The following is a 16,982-nucleotide window of genomic DNA, read 5'->3' on the forward strand; positions in this document are numbered from 1 at the left end:
AAAGATGGGCTTAGAACCAACAACAGCAGCAGCAGAAAAGCAGACAACTTTGCCTGATGTGCTTCTGGAGATCACCATTCCCTTGGGCTGTGGGGGAATGTTTTGTGGCTACTGTTACACAGTAGTCTGGTGGCCAGCCCTCACCTTCTTTACTATGTGCCGGTCTGGCTGGGGCACCCTGTCCTGAGCTGAGGTGTCACCCTCAGGCTTGGGAGCTCAGAGGGACCTCTGCAAAGCATGATGCAGAAAAAGGGCTGCTTGAAGCAGAGCTTCATGTTAATGGCAAAACAATTCCAAATGTGTGTGGGGTGTTTGCCGTTTGTTTTCTTTTTTGTTACTGCAACTTCTTTACAGCTTTTCCACAGTCAGCTTTGCAGCTGCCAGCAGTTTTTCAAGTGAAATGCTTCTGATTATGGTCAGTGTCAGCAAATACAGTGTCTGCAGCCTGTCTGTAGTGTTTCCAAAAATGTGTTAACTTGGACAGAGGACTAATGGGTCAAAAATACTTCCTGAAGTTGTGATGGTAGGGAGGGCTACAGATGAGATGCTGAAATGAACCATTCACTGAGTGGTGGGCGAAAGGAGGGTCTGGTAAAGGTGTTGCTGTAAAGGAGAGCTCATGTTAGATAGCCACCATGATGTTTTGCAGAGCTGAAACTCCCCCGCATTTTGCTCCCATTGTGGTTTTTGACTAGGCAGGTGGATATGCCAGTGCCTGCTGAGACTTGGGAATGGGGAGGGCAGAAAAGGGACCACTGGTCCCTTCCCAGAGAGATTAGGATCTAAATCCTTGCTCTACCAAGGACATTTCTTCATCAGTGATGTCTCAGCAGATCCTGAGACTGAATGAAAGTACAGGTGTGAACAAATATTGATTTGCACAGTTACATTAGCTGCTGTTTAGCCATGGTTCAGGACTCACACACAAAAAAGCAGGCTGTAATCCACCCACCTGGGTGTCTAATGCCAGCATGACCAGACAAAATGTTGGGACAGAGTTGGCTAATATAGGATGGAGACAGAGCATTCAGGAGGAGCAGAACATCAATAAGCGAGTAGGAGAAGGGAAGGATCACAGGACTAGAGGGGGGTGACAGTGCAAAAGGGGACAGGAGGTATGGATCAGCCTCTGTGGGAGAAGAGGTGCAGGCTTGCACATGTGGAATGACAGAGCACAGAGCATGTGGATTCCTCTGGGAGACCTGAACTATTCTGAAGCCAGGTCCTGAGTTCCACATCCTTTACTATGCTACACCTTATTATACCCTGGTGTTCAATCCCTATGTGGCATTTAACCTGTGGATCTCAAAGCAAGGCCTTGAATGAAGTACTGAGGTCCAATTCTCCAAAAAGGATGAAAGGAGAAAAAACAGCACACCTCCAGAGCAGAGCTAAGGTTCAGCCTCCAGCCACCCACTGCCTGAGACACACTTAGGCACAGCTCTGTGGCTGTGGTGATTAAGGGCCCCAGGAACAGCCCTCAGAGCTGTAACCATTTGATTCTTGTACTTGTTTCCTGTTCCTCCTGCTCTGCTGGCATTTGTTCTTGGACAGAACTGGAAGCAGAGTGTTGGGCTTGTTCAGTACATATGTAGGAACTCTGTCCTTGGGTATTGGTACTCTGATTTAACTACAGTCAGAGAGGAGACAAATGCACAGCTGCCATCAGCTTAAGGAGGTCTCCTGCTTGCCATGTGTATCTCCTGAAGTCCTGCCCTGGTGCACACCATGAGACTGAGGGGGGCCAGGCACAAGGAATCTCACTCATCATGTCCACCAGTGACACTGGGACAGTGGAAACGCTGTTTTCAGTGCAATCTCCATCTCTGGGAAGATATTTGCCATGAAATAGCTGTTTTTCCCATCTGTTAAGGAAACTTACCAGTCTGACCATCTAGGAGCCACTCTGGCAGTCGCAGTGCCACCACCACAGACTGTCACTGCTGAGATTGCAGCCCCTTCAGAGCCGGCAGCTCCAGTGAACCCACAGGAGCCCCACATGACTCCCTGCACACCCTACTCTCACAAAATCAGACTAGGTTTCCCTTGGCACAGTCTCAGATGTCTCATTCCACAAAGCCATTTATTCACAGTGCAGTAATTCAGAGACAGTCCAAGCTGGTGCCTCCGAGGACAACCCACAGGAAAGGAGCCCCATAGATTTTATACTGTCACAGCCCAACCATGGAAAGTCTCAGATCTTCCTCCTGAGTTTCAACTTCTACTGTGTCTCTGAGTGTCTGGTCATCTGATGGGTATCACAGGTCCCTGTTCCCTTTGTTATACAAAGAGTTGTCACCAGTTTACAGCTTTTGCCTCAGGATCAATCTGCACCTTTCTGCAGCAGCTGCACACTGATATAGCTGCACTATATGTATTCCTCTACACCACCAAAGAAAACAAAAGTGTGAAGCAAAACGTGGGAGCTTCCATCCTGTTAACTATCATGGGCAGTGCATTCAGACACACGTGAAAAACCACCTCTACCATCCACTACAGCTACTTCAACACATCATGTTTGTACACTTCTATCACCTATCTAGCTGTATTTATTTCTGCCTGATGATATGCTGCTCTGTCTCCCAGGTGTGCTGGAAGCTGAAAACAATGTAAAAAAGAAGGGGATTCAGTGAAGAATTGTCCTCCTATCCATGCGCATACTTTCTTTCTCCTCTAGTTCTCATATGGCTTCAAGAAAGCCCCTCCAGTGGTAGCTTCCTCCATTCTCTTTTTCTTTTATTATTACTTCCTGGAAATTTGAAGGGACAAAGTGATGATTGTCAGCATTGGTCAGCATAGGGCAAGTAAGACTCAAGAAAAGACTATATATATATATATATATATATATATATATATATATATGAATAAAAAAAATCCTAATCCCAATCCTAATTATTTGGAAGGTGGATTAGGATAATTATTATTATTTTTTCTAGAAGATGATTTTGTCCTGAAGGAGGTTGTACAACATATGTATGAGAAGGTAGTGGGCAGCACCTTTGTTATCCTTCAGTTACAAATAAGAACTGGAAAAGCAGCAAAAGTCACCCAAGAAAGTGCTTTTACCTCACTGTCCTGAGGTCCTGTGTCAGCAGCTCCAAGGAAGGACTGCTCTATCTTCCCATGCCAGCTGTTACCTGTACTTTCCCAGGCTAGGATTCCCTCCAGATCTGTGGATCATGGATATGTGTTGGCCTTGCTGATTGTAGTAAGGAGACCTCTGTGACTGCACTGAATTACAGTTCCTCAGAGGGAGATAGGAGTCCCAGGGCCATGAACAATACCACCCTGATAGCTTCATATCCTCATACACCTCCCTGCTCAAGAGATTCACGGTCTGGAATTCTAGATACATTACTCTCTGCTAGTCATCCCACTTTTTTCCTTCTTGTGCTGTCTGCTCCCACCCAATCAAAATTAATCTCCTCAGTAGCAGGAACCTGAATCACTGTGAGGCAGTTAAGACATTCAGTTGCCCTTAGTAGAGTAAACCCCTCGGAAACATGTGTAAGTAGAAGACAGCTACATGGCAGATGTTTATATATATGCACACATACACATATACACACACTCTCCCTCTTTCTAATGTCTTGACACGTGGAGAGCAGCTACACATGCAGCGCACTTTGTATTGTACATCAACTTCAAACGTAGCCCAAATCAACCATGGAAATGGCAGCAATTATGGTAAGCTGAAACCAAACAAACTACAGCAACCTAATGGTTTCAATGGCAGTAAAAAAAAGTCCCTCATCACCCAGCTGCAGGGGCTGATATGAAGACAAGCCTCAAGGCAGCTTATGGTTTCCGGCTGTCATCAGCTATCAGCTTGGATACTTGATATATTGAATAATCAGTGTTTGAACTGATGGAAGTGACCTTAAAATGTACTGGGGAGGGGGGAATTTACCCAGTATGCGGTGGGCAGTGGAAATTGTGGTTGGAATACATTTACATGTATTTAAATGTTTGTACTATGGGGTGGAATTGAAACACAGTGAAAACAAATGCCTTAGTCACTAAAATGGTCAAATATGGAGATATATGAAGCCAGGGAAAGGGCTCTGTAGAAGACAACAGCAGTTTAAGGATGTATACATGTGGCAAGCTGTCCTTCTGAGGCCTGTATTTATTTACAGATGGCAAAACAAGTGATTGAGAAGCATGGGGGAAGGTCTTCAATAGGCAACTAAAAAATGGCATTGAAGTTGTCTGCTCAGAAGGGCTTTAACAACAAGGCCCTTGAGGAAGAGCCTTGCTTCCTCCTACCTTGGAGGGGATGTTAGAGACCTGCCTGACATGGTGATGGCAGGAAGGATGGCAGGATGGCCAGCTCCAGCAGCCTCCACATTTGTGCTGTTCAGTGCTTCAGCAAGGAAGATGAATATCTTTCACTGACCCTTCTCGAGACCTCCCATGGGGTTAGGGTTGTGTGCAGAAAGTGGGAAGAGCCCCAGGGGTTGAAAGGAGGGAATTGGCTGGCTTTCCAGGCTCCCCCTGCATCTGTTACAGGCATCCAGCTTTGAGGAACCTGACAGGAATGTGCTTGACTTTTTGCCAAGGTTTGTGTAAAATTGTATTCCTGAGTTGCTTTGTCCTTTTTAATTGGCCTTGTCACTAGCAAAAGTCAGGCTTTAGGGAGGAAAAATTAAACCCAGTGTTCAGATATTACAGATGGGACAGGTAGCATGCAAGAGAAGGTTTTCTAGAATTGCAGATGCATGAAGCGCCAAAAGCAGAGAGGTACCGGTTTTGGGTACCAGCTTTCATCATGCATCTCTACTCTCCTCTCCAACACTGCTGTTCTTTAATTGAAAAATGACCTCTTTGGAAATTTGGAACACAGACAGATTTTTTGCTAAGAGACCGCCACTCACTTATCCCTCTTGCTCTTTAATTTAGGTTAAATTTAAAGGAAATAACTTGAGGTTTGGAAACACATATCTCCAGGGAGCAGGTCAGTAGTATGGTATGGAATGAAGCCAATAGCTGTAGAGATCAACTACTTTGAATTGAAGAAGGTAAAGACAGGGAAACCAAACCAAACCTTTTCTATATGCATTGCTGGTGCTTTATTTTTGTACTACATTGTGTCTCACAGAGCACTGTGCAGCCACGTAGAAGAGACCTAAGGTTAGCTGATAAATACAGCCAAGTTTTCAGGCTCATGGACATTCACTCAGCTGCCTACTGAGTGCCCTGCTACCTGTTTTACATCTCTGTGGTTTGGGGTATTACACTTCTCAGGCAAAACGGGGTCATGTTTCTCACATTTATGATGGGGCAGTAAGGTTGGTAAGCCTTTACCAAAGTACCATGGAACGGCTTGTACAGCATAAAGTTTGCACTTCTGCTTTCCCAAATATAGCTTTTTCACATGCCTGGCTGCTCTGGCGCACCACTCTACAGAGACAAAAAGGTCTTCTTCATCAGGGTTGGTGGGGATGGTGAAGATAACCATGGTTTGTACCAGTACTGAGAGATACTCTGTCTTGCAGAGACACAAGGCTACAACCTTTCTTTTTCCTTTGCTGCTCTCTCTCCACCATCATAAAAATGTTTCCTATCCTTACCTAGTGGTAACTTTAGAGTCTGTGATGTGGGGCAGGAAGGCTGAGAAATCAAAGTCCTCTTTAAATCCTCAAACCACAGCAGGAGCACCAGTGGAAAGCCACACTGCTCTTCTACTCCACTTCCCGCCTGACCAATCTTGGTTGGGGTTAAATATACAGCCCAGATTTTGCATTTCTCAGACACAGCCCTCTTTTAAGCAGGAGTGTCTTCACATTTCCAGCAGTGCTAGTGATTGATTTGATGAGGACCACAGACCCTTGGCAAAGGGGCAGCACCTGCACTTGCCAAATCTTCTGTTGTATTAAGCTGAAGTGAGGTTTTTATGCTGTAGTCATGAAGGCGCTGATTTACAGAGAGGCTCTGGAATGACCAATCTGCAGAGCAGGTCTGCCTGGTAATTTTAAAGGACTAAAAAAATTTGAAACAGGAAATTAGGAATATGCACAACTAAAATTCCTCTCTGCTCCCTTGAGTTGCCTTAAAGGCTCTGTTTTACCTCTGTATGACCACTCTTGCCTTTCTCTCCAAGTGGTGTTATTCTGTCAGAAAGAAGATAGCATGTTATCCCAGACAACCACAAATGAGCAAGAAAACAGAATTCTGTATTTTTTTTTCACTTTCTTAAGCCCATCTGCTCAAATATGGCAATTCTCTGGTGTAGAGGAGTTCAGCCATTCTGCATCTGGCAGGTAAAAGTCATAAAACATAGAAGTCCCCAGGCAATTCACAGCCACTGTTTCTGTAAAGAACAAACAAAGCAGAATGATACAAGCTGTTTGCAGTAGACACATGGAAAGAGAGCAGCACATCTCTTTTTGTCTCAGCTTCCTTACCCAGAGAAACAAGTCTTCAGATGCATTTGCAGGGAAATGTGCCAGAGGAGGCAGGGAGTGATGCTGGGGAAGCTGAGTACTCGTTATCTTAATGATGCACCAAGCCTGGAACATTTAAAAAATAGATGTAATCTTTGGAAAAACCACAGAACAGACAAAAATATATGTGCTTATCTTCCAATCTGGTCAAAAGAGACAACTCATTCCAAGCACTTCTTAAAAAGTATTCTTTTTCTCTGTAAAATAGAATGCTGCAATTCTGGTGAAAAGTGCCCATGAAAACCAAGTGCTACCAGAATGCTATTTTTGTGAAAGAAAGCCTGTTGCTTACTTAACTGAAATCTCATGTTTTCACAGAGTTTGTGGGCTTGGCAAGTCTTTCATGAAGTAAATATTTACCTTTCTTACCACAAAGTGTCAACACTGCTTTGGGCCTAAATGTTACCTGGAATAACATTTTTATTATCTAGATCAATTTCAAAAAGTAAGAAATGACCACAATTTCAAATTAAATTTGGTAATAAAAATGAATTAATGGACATATATGACCAGGCAGCTCACACCAGTCTTCACACTGAGTTACTTAGTACACTCATAAGTCTGTCATTAAACCCCTAAGTGTATGTATCACATCTAAATGTTTCTTTCAATTCCAAAGCACAGGATAAGGCACTAATTTTAGACTTCAGATTTGTCAATGCAGACTTTATTGGACCATCAGTCAGGTGAAGCAACCAACAGTAAAAGAAAAGTGTCTGGCAAACACTCCTGTGGATAAGCATGCGGTAACTGTGATTTGTGGTGACTGGGTTTATATTAGATGTAAAGAGATGGAAGCCACGAATATGCCTAGATCATCTACAGGTTTAGTGAACTTAAACAGCAATAACTATTATCCTCTAATTCCTATCAGTTGCAAATCACCTGGGCTTTGCCTCTTAATGCCTTTGATACTCATAATTCTCCTAGTGAAAACATTTAGGCAGCCAGTAAGAAAGCAGAAAGGATAACATGTGATTTAGACTGGTTGCCCAAATGAATAGCAAAAAGAGAGCAAATTAAATTAACATTTTCCAAATAGCTCGAAGCAGGAATGTAATTCTGCCGAGGTATTTGGTACATACTTGCAAATAATACATTTGAGGAAAGGCACATCTGGTTTCTAAGTAATTTGCCGAGGAAAAAAAAGTATAAGTAACAAGTTTATAAAGTAATTTAGGGGCTTAATGATGCAGATAAGCATCTAGTGGGAGATTTATGCCTGTGTTCTTTTGAAAAAAATCCAAAAGGATGTCCAATTTACAAACTTAGGTTGCTAAATACTTTTAAGATTTGGTCTTAGTTTCAAAATAAATGCACATTTGCAACAAAGGCCTTGACCCGGGTGAGTGTGTAGCTGCACACTTTTTGCCAGTCCATGCAGGTGTGGGTTGCAATGTGACACACATTCTGTGGCAGAGAGGTTCATATCCCTGCAGTTATAACAAGACCACACTGAATGATTAATAATGGCTTGGCAGAAAAATATAAATCAATTCCTCCACAACAGCACTGGGGTTGTGAATTGAAGGGGGAACCTGTAACCCTTTAGGTTTTGCAATCTTACATAGAGAATACTAGACATTACTATAGCAGGGGGAAAATACTTGACGTTGCTATACATTAGGGGGAAAACGAGGATTTGTTTTTGTATTCTGTTTCTATTAAAAAGGGAAAAAAGAAAAAAGAAATTAGGGATTTCAGGGTTTGCAGAAGAAATATTAGGAGATAAATTATTCTGTAATATAGGCATGCTAAAAACCTGAAGGGATGAAAGGAGATAGTCACTAGAAGAATAAATTATTTTCTTCAGTAGGAGGAGCCTGATCATGTCTTGCAAAGAAAGGAATCTTTCTTACAGCAAATTAATTCCAGTCCTTATTGTAGAGGTTTGTGTTAAAAATTTTTCACAAAGAGAAATACCTCAGGAACACAATTTCTACAGAAAATCCTACATAATTCTAAACAGGAGTTCACTGCACACAGAAACAGTTGTTTGGTGGTGCAGATCCTGATTACTTCGGCATTGCTTCAGCTAATCTCTGACATGCAGTTAAGGTAACATGAACCGTGCCATTTAAAATCAAAATGACTGTCTATGCAGGCTTTTATATCTCCGCGGAAAAAGCCATCATAAAGAAACAAACCAACACAAAAAGATCCAAACATTTGCGTTCTTTAACAGCTAACCCTTTAATGGGAGTTTCTTTGAGAAAAGCCCTTCTGTAAGAGAGAATTCATGTAAGGGCACACATACTTTTCCAGCCTTATGGCTTGTTGCTGAGGTTTTTTCCCCCCTGGTTTTTATTTTATTTTTTGTTTGTTTGTTTTTGCTGGAGGTTTCGTTTGTTTGGGTTTTTAGTTTGGTTTTATTTCTGTGGGTTTTGTTTATTTATTTGTTTCCTTTTGTTTTGTTTTGTTTAGGGTTTTGTTTTGGCTCTAATTTATATGGTAATTTTTTTAATTAAAGAAACCTTTCTCCTGCAACAAAAATAGACATTTTCCCTGGCCAACTTCTCTGGAAAACTTTTCGTTTCCCTGATAAAGTCTACCAACACCCTCTGGGCTGTTGACTGAGCCACCTCTTCCTCCCGCTCGGTGCCAGTGTTGTCCAGCATGATCAATAAGGGTTGGGCTGTGGGCTGGAGGTGCATTTGTAGCACATGAACATCTGGAAGTCATTCCCGGCTGGAGTGGACCATGAGCACACTAGCCAGACAGGATCCTATAACATCTCTCCTGTCTCAGCCTTAGCTGCCTCCGATGGCCAGATAATGAGAGCAGTACTCTGAGTGAAAGTGTTTATGTGTTTATGTGACCGCAGGTATGAGCTTTTTTTGCTGCTGATTTCTCACACACTCTGCAGACAGTCAGCAGGGATGTCGTGGGGACAGGGCAGACCCTGAGCAGTGTGACGGGGCGCAACCCCCACCATCTCCAGGACTTCCTTTTCTCCTGCCCGTTGTAGCAATGTGTTGCCTATCATCATTAGGGCTTTCTTCCTAGAAAACAACTTTGACCAAGAACATATTTACAAGAAGGGTGTCAGCTAGCATCATTTAGCCAAGTGGAGTGATTTTTTAAGGGTTTTTCTCTTCCAATTAGTTTTTGAATAAGATTAGTATCTCTTAAGTTAACTCACCAAACAGTTTGAAGTCCTTGCACAAATTTAAAAGCCACAGAAAAGCTTGCCAAGGTTCACATATATATAAGCATTTGCCTGACTATGCAGTCCCATTGGACCAGAGCAGTGAACATGGAAGTATATTCACCATACAGCTAGAATCCCACTGCGTATGTGGTGGAGCTGCCTGAGGAGACAGTGTAGTCCTCAAAAACAACCAGCAAAACACTTATCTTGCCAGTCCTCTAGGAGAGAAAGGAGTTTGGATATGCCTTTTGGAAGGGATTACTGAACGGTGTCTTGAGAGCAGCACTGAAAAAATTATTACTGAGCAGGCTTTGAAGGCTGCAGTTTGGTGGTACACTGAGAAGTTTTTTTAGCTTATGATTAGAGTTCATGACCCTTGTGACCAAAGCCACTGAGCACATTACAGACTTCAGCACCTTTGTCCTTCAAAATATCTTTCAGGAGCTGTCATTACTGATGTTATTACTCCTTCTGTTCCATGCAATGACCACGTATTTGGCTGGTGTGTAAATGCAGCCTGGAGCCAGGGGCAGGATCCATCACTTCACTGGCCCATTGCACCATCTCAGCAGGTATCTCCAGGATCAACCCAGCATAGCCCAGGAGGAGCAATGGGAAGAGAAACAAGGTACTTCCTGCTATCTTAATTTGGACACTTGGCATGAACTGATTAGGTGCCTTGTACCAGGAGCTAGGAGCATACCTAGAGGCAGGAGTTCCAGCTGTGCTCTGCAGCTGGCACAACAACATTGGTCCGCTGCAAGATCAAGTAGCCCAGCTGCAACGTGGAGCACTAGAGAAATGTGGCCCCAAAGCCACAGAAAGGAACGAGAGTGACTAGCTGGAATCATTGTAAGGCGCTCAGCTTAGAAACTATCCTGGCCTATTTTCATAATTTTTTTAAAAAAATCAGTTATGAAAGAATCCACATCCTAATTTTCCTGAAAATTAATGTAACCATATTCTGCTAACTTTTTAAATGATTACAGGGTTTTTTCCACACCTTAATATACTGCTTGTTTTTTGGTTAACTAGTTAACTGTCTACTGATATTACCTAGACAGGTGACTGGTTTATAATAGATTGAATGAAATTTATTGACAGTTTAAAATAAAGAAGTTGGAATACAGATATAACTGCTAGCAGCCATAAGAGAATAGAATAAAATATTTTATATTTGTGAAGTAAATATCTACCCTTCAGCATTAGCTTGCATACTTTTCCTTTTCTAATCATTAAAAAATGGAAATATATTAGACAGAAACTAATCCAGAATCTGTTTTGTCAGAAATTAAAGAGAACATTATTCCAGATTCATTATTTTCTAGTCCAAGTGAAGTTAGATTATCCATAAATAACAGAAAAATAACTTTCTCCCTTGAAAACCACTCTGGCATGAAACTCATAAAAATCCAAGAGTGTGCATGAAGAATAACAGAAAACAGATACTAAAAAAAAAAATTTTAAAATGTTTGGTACATTTTGTTAAACAATTTCATTGGCAATAGAAACAAGAAAATGCTTTTTTTGGTGTCCTACTCTAATTAGTTACACAAAAATCAAAGGTATATCTCTAAATAATGTGTCTCATTATGATGTGTTGACATCTGCTGTTATTTTAGGTATCTACTTCAGGCACTTTGATTATTAGGACAAGTCTTTTACAACAGTTTTTGAACTAAATTCCCATAATCCTTAGTTTACTCATGTTAAGAGCCTAAAGAAACCTTTCTAGTTATGGTTTAAAGGAGATATTTTGTTTCTTTATTGCCAAAGAAAATGTTTGCTACTTCCTCTTAAAGGAATATCAGATTGATACAACCCTTCATGTCTAATCTACAGATGTGTTTGTACTCCTGTTTCTAGATGATGATCAACAAGAGGTATTGGCTTACAAACATTTGTGTCTAAACACACATGCTAAATTTATTTTATTTGTATAATTTTAGTAATTTAAAAAAGATTTTTATAACATATGATTTAACGGTGTTGAAAATTATAGGATTCTCAGGTCTAAGTTGTTAAATCAGTTGTTGAAGTGGTTTGACAAGCTCTCAAGATGACCACAGGCTAGAAGATACAATTCAGTGTGACAAGATTTCAGAGGATAGGAATATATTTATAACCTAAAGCATGTTTATTTAAAGCCCAGTGGAAATAAAGTCAGTAGAAATGTGTTAGAACAATGCACTTAATTCAAGTACTACATCATGGATCCAGCACAGAAATTGTGGCTTAGTACTTTGAAGATGCTCATGTAATGAGACTAGTTTTTAAAAGGAAATTTTTAAACTGCAACCTATTTAGAAGAAAAGAATGATTATGGGAGTGTAAGTGAGAAATTTCAGGCCACCCAGGGAAGTGCTCAAGTCACCATGTCCAGAAATATTCAAAAGACGTATAGCAGTGGCACTAAGGGACGTGGTTTAGTGGTGGACTTGGCAAGTTTAAGTTTGCTGTTGTACTCAATGATCTCAAAGGTCTTTTCCAACCTTAATTATTCTGTAATTCTATGTTTCATAGGACATTTCTAGAAAATCAGGATAAAAAAATATGAGACAGTGAGAAAGCGGCATCAGAAAGCCGAATGAAAAGTTCATTTGTTAGCATTTTGGAAAAGTCTATATATATGGGGTTTTTTCCATGGATTTTCTTGGATTCTCAGTGTTTTACACACCAGCAGAGTATTTGAAATAGGAATGAACATTACTTGTGTTCATTTGATCTATATGGGAGACAATCCTTCTTAAAAAGAGTACGGGTTTATAAGGTAACTGAAGAATTTTTTACAATGTGATAGAGACATAAAGATGAAACAATGCCTCTCCCAAAGCTTCAATCCAGTGACCTTGTTGCTCCAGTCATTCAGGGGACATGCCCTATTGCCAAGTCCTTTCTTATTGTGCTGGTTTCAACATCTGAAACGAGCACCCTTACCTTCCAGGTGGACATTCTAAGATCTTATTCACTCATTCATCTCTGCTACTATTCCCTGCCCAAACAGTCAAAACTGCAGTTAATTCCCTTTTTTTGTTGTTGTTCAGCCAGTGAAGTAATTGCTTCTTTTCCCTCGATTTTTAACTGACTTGAGCACTTTAAACACTGACAGCGAATTTTAATCCTTGAAAGAGCTGAATTCTGGGATCCCAAGTGAATGGATGTGCCTTCCATTAAGACCTTCTGCCAGACTTGGACCAGATTAGACTTTCTAAGTGACTTTCTAAGTGACTTTCACCACTCTGAGAAAGTGGGGCTCCTGCACCCTGTCTCTTTGGGTGTCACCATCAGAAAGGTCAGAGAGAGATACCATTGGAAAACCTTTATAAATGTTCATTATTTCCCATAGTCCCTGGGCCATGGTCTCTCTCCAGGGAAGCTACACACCAAGAAAGGTATAGGAAAGGATGCTGAATGCCTGAGGAGATGGAGCCATTACATGAAACCACTGCACACAAAAAGGCAAAAAGAAGTTGAAACGGGGGAGGGAGAGATATGAAATGCTTGCAACACTGAGTACGGTACAGTCATGAGCAAAGTGGTGAGCTTAGCTTGGGATGCAGTACCAGTTCAGCCAACATGACTGAGCAAGGACAAGGATGCAGAGAGAGGCAGGGACTGTACTCTCATGGCATTTTGGTACAGCTGCTCTCTGAAAACAGCTTTGAGGCTTGCTTGTGTACCCATAAAATTCCTGCAAGGATCACACTGCATTTGAAACCATCTGGTTCTCTACTGCACCTTTTTGCTGGTAAAGATAAGCCCTTAAAATTGAGCAGCAGTCTCAAAATATTAGCACAAACCAATTTCGCAGTTTGTTTGCTCCCATATGTTTTGCTTAATGTGCACAACAGCAGCTGATGAAAGAACTGGTAAGGCAGAAACAAAAGCATAGTTTGTTGCATGAAGCCTAGCAATTATTAAAGCTATTGTGGATGAGGGTGATGAGTTACCTGTGTTTAAAGAAGACTTAAGGGCATGTTAATTCTGAACCTCCAGACGAAAAGAGCTTGTTTAACAGAGATACTTCCTTTCATACATTGAATAAGCAGAGATTTAGTTGTAAAATAGAATTGACTGAGGATTTGGTTTACAGAATGGCATGTTTTTGTTTTCATAATCCTTCTTTCAAGTTTAGCAGCAACCACCAAATGGCATTATGGAATTAAATTAATTAGTTTTTATTTTTCAGACCTAATAAAAAGCCAAATTTCTGTAACTTTGAGTGGGTATAGATTATATTTTACAGAAAATGCATTAGGTTGAAGGAAGTGTTGGAAATTCTTCATCCTCATGCTGAAATTTTGTCTTCATATTTGTGTTATCTGAATCCTTTTCCCAACTGATTTCACAATGAGGTGAAAACCATCATCAGAAGAGGGGTTTTCAGATTTTCCAATGAAACAGTGTGTGTACAGATGTTACAGTCAAGATGAGAGACGGTGGACCTATCAACACAGTGACACAATGGGTATTACTGCATTGCACTGTGCTCTCTGTAACATACTGAGGTAGCAGTTGTAGGCTAAGCTAATGCCTAAGGATGGCCAAACACTTTAGCTATCTGAGCAAGTGGCTAAACCTTCTGTATTTCTCTATGATTTATTATGCCAGCCTCAGCAGCTAATCCTTCACAGAATTTCCAACATGCTGGATAGGTTGAGTATGGCGTGTGGAGGGTGATAAAAAGTCCATTATATGAACAACACAGGCAAGAGGAGAAAACCCCATCCTTAGAACAAAAGTGAACTTGAAGATGAGTAGCTGTTTTTGTCTTTTTTTCTTTTTTTGAGAATCCAGGAGAAGAGTGCTTTTCTCCCTGTTCATGTTTGTGAATGTGTGAAGATATTATAGTTGCCATGTCAAGGACAGTGAGAAGCATCTGAGCTACAGAAGGATCACAAAACAAGGCTGTGCTATGTCACACAGTTCAGTGAACCTGGGCATTGTTATCGGTGTCACTTCTTAAAGCAACTGAAACTTCTCACTGGGAATTTTATTACCTATGGTAATGTAAATTCTATGCAAATATATATTAAATATATATATATATAAAAATATATATATATGTATGTATTTTAAAAAAGAGGCTTACTCTGATTCTCCCAAGTGTGTTGTCATTTCTATAGCAAAACTTACCTGACCTCATGAAGAAGGAGGAAATAGGTCTGCTCAGTGGATGAGTGATCCAAATGCTTCCTACTCATCAAGAACATTGTGCTCCATGACAACCATTACAATTGTCATTCAGAACAGTTTTGCAGGTGGGATTTGCCCTGGCTTACAACACAGTTTGTGTGTTGAATACTGCTAGGATCTCTGCTGCACCCTGTTAGCTGGCTGCCCCTACTCCTTTCAATGCTAGTCTGCTTGCTTAAGCAGTTTTAATTTTGCCAGCATTTTGCTTGTGGCAGCCAATATTTGCTTGCAAAAGTTCAAACTTTTGCTAGTGGTGATGGAGCCTGTCCTATGTTGGACTATTTGGAAATTTCCAGGTTGTTGATAGACCTTTACAGGCCCTAAACAGCTGCAGCTCATAACTGAACTGTATTTGCTGCTAGTCTGGCTTGTTGCTGGCAAGGAGGAGGATATTAAAATCCTATAAAGATACTATCAAATTAGGAAATACTGCACAGTGTGCTTTTGTTTCTTTTATGGATGAAGAAACCAGATGAGAGAGGACTTAAGCTCCCTCGGTGCATATACATGTAGAGGGGAAAGAAATTAGATTTAACTGACCCCTTGATGACAGTACTTAATATTTGGCTATATTTAATCACATATAGAAAAGACAGTTGCACTTTTCAACAGCTGCTGTTGCTCTGAGCTTCAAGGGGCTAGCGAAAAGATTAGGTCTGGGACAGGATTTAGTCCCTGTGTCTCCCTCTTCCCCAAAATCTGCATTTTTCATGATTTTTGGAGTTCCAGTGGGAAAATAAAACAAACCAAAGCACATTCTTTACTGTGTTCAAAATTTTACTGCTGTTTCAATTATGTCATGGCAGTATAGGCGGAAGCAGATGGCCAGGAAAGAAAGCAGGCCCTGCAGGTGTGAGAGCATACATCACCAGCTTTGGGATCCCACATCGGTGGGGCTCATCTTTGCCCAGCTGTGGAGGAAAGGCTTCACTGGCTTCCCAGGTTAGACTGAATAGCAGTGTTTTATTTAAAGTTTTATTCTTTTTCAAAGTTTCAGCCCAGTTTCAGGAAGACAACTGACCACAGGACTGGATACCTGGCAAAGCTTTTAGCAGTCTCAGTACACAGAGAGCAAGGTGGGGTGATTAATGGACTGAACTCTCTCCAGCCCTAAAGGAGAATCGTTCTGAATGGGTTCACATCCTGGTATCAGAGAACTCCGATCTGCCCAGATGTGCCAAAACCCAGGTTAGGGATGTGGTACTTGTCCAACCTAGACATGTTGAGGGATGATTTCTGATTTTGACTTAAGCTTCTTTATATTCTTATAATAATAATTCTTTAAATGTGTCCACTTCAGAGTGTGAATGACTGATTAAGAAATATAAAAGGAAATGTATAACTTTACCAGGATGTGTTTGATACTGCCATCAGTATTTTAATTAAAATGTTAATTAAATTATTACTTCTCTTGGTCCTGTTTCACCAACAAGCTTCAAAATGCTTTACATAAAACCTTAGGCTACCATTTAAAAATTATTAAAATTTAAAACAAGTCTTCTGGAGGGGAAAAAAGTAGAATATTCCAGCAACTAGTGCTACTTTACACAAATGTAAAGACATCAGTTTTAAATGTCCAGATTGGAAGGTGTTGTGTGATTGTCTTGGTTTGAAGGACAGGTGTCTGCCAAGGGAGGTGGGAACCTCCCTTTAAATGGAGACTAGGACCTCTTTTCTTCTAAAATATTACTAATAGTTTGAAATTAAGGGGCTTTCAGGCAAAGATATGGGAAAAGAAATACCACTTCTTTGTTAGTGTGTGTGTACTAGTGTGTGTACTAGTGTGTGTCTGTATAACCCGGCAAGCAAACAGCGGCACTGCTGGCACAACCAGCAAGAACAGAAATCCCAGGGAAGTCTCTTCCCGCTGAGCGCTTTGGTGCGGTTCCGGTGGTGGCCGGCAGGGGGCGCTGCTGGCTCCCGGCGGGCCGGGTGGGTGCGGTGATTCCCCCACGCCTGCAGGGGGCGCTGTGCGCGGCCCGGCCAAGGCTCCCTCATGCTGTCATGGCGGCTGGGCTGGGCGGAAGGGATGGAGAAGGGACTTCCTTTACAAACCCACAGGGGCAGCCAATCCCGGTGCCCCCTCTGGACAGCAAAAGGACCTGTGGCAGGGGTGGAACCTCTGAGCAGCAGCTGGCACATCAGGACAGGCTCACCCACAGCAGAAGAAGCAGGATGAGGCTGGGGTC

The sequence above is a fragment of the Molothrus aeneus genome, chromosome Z, assembly GCF_037042795.1.
Source record: "Molothrus aeneus isolate 106 chromosome Z, BPBGC_Maene_1.0, whole genome shotgun sequence".
NCBI lineage: Eukaryota > Metazoa > Chordata > Aves > Passeriformes > Icteridae > Molothrus > Molothrus aeneus.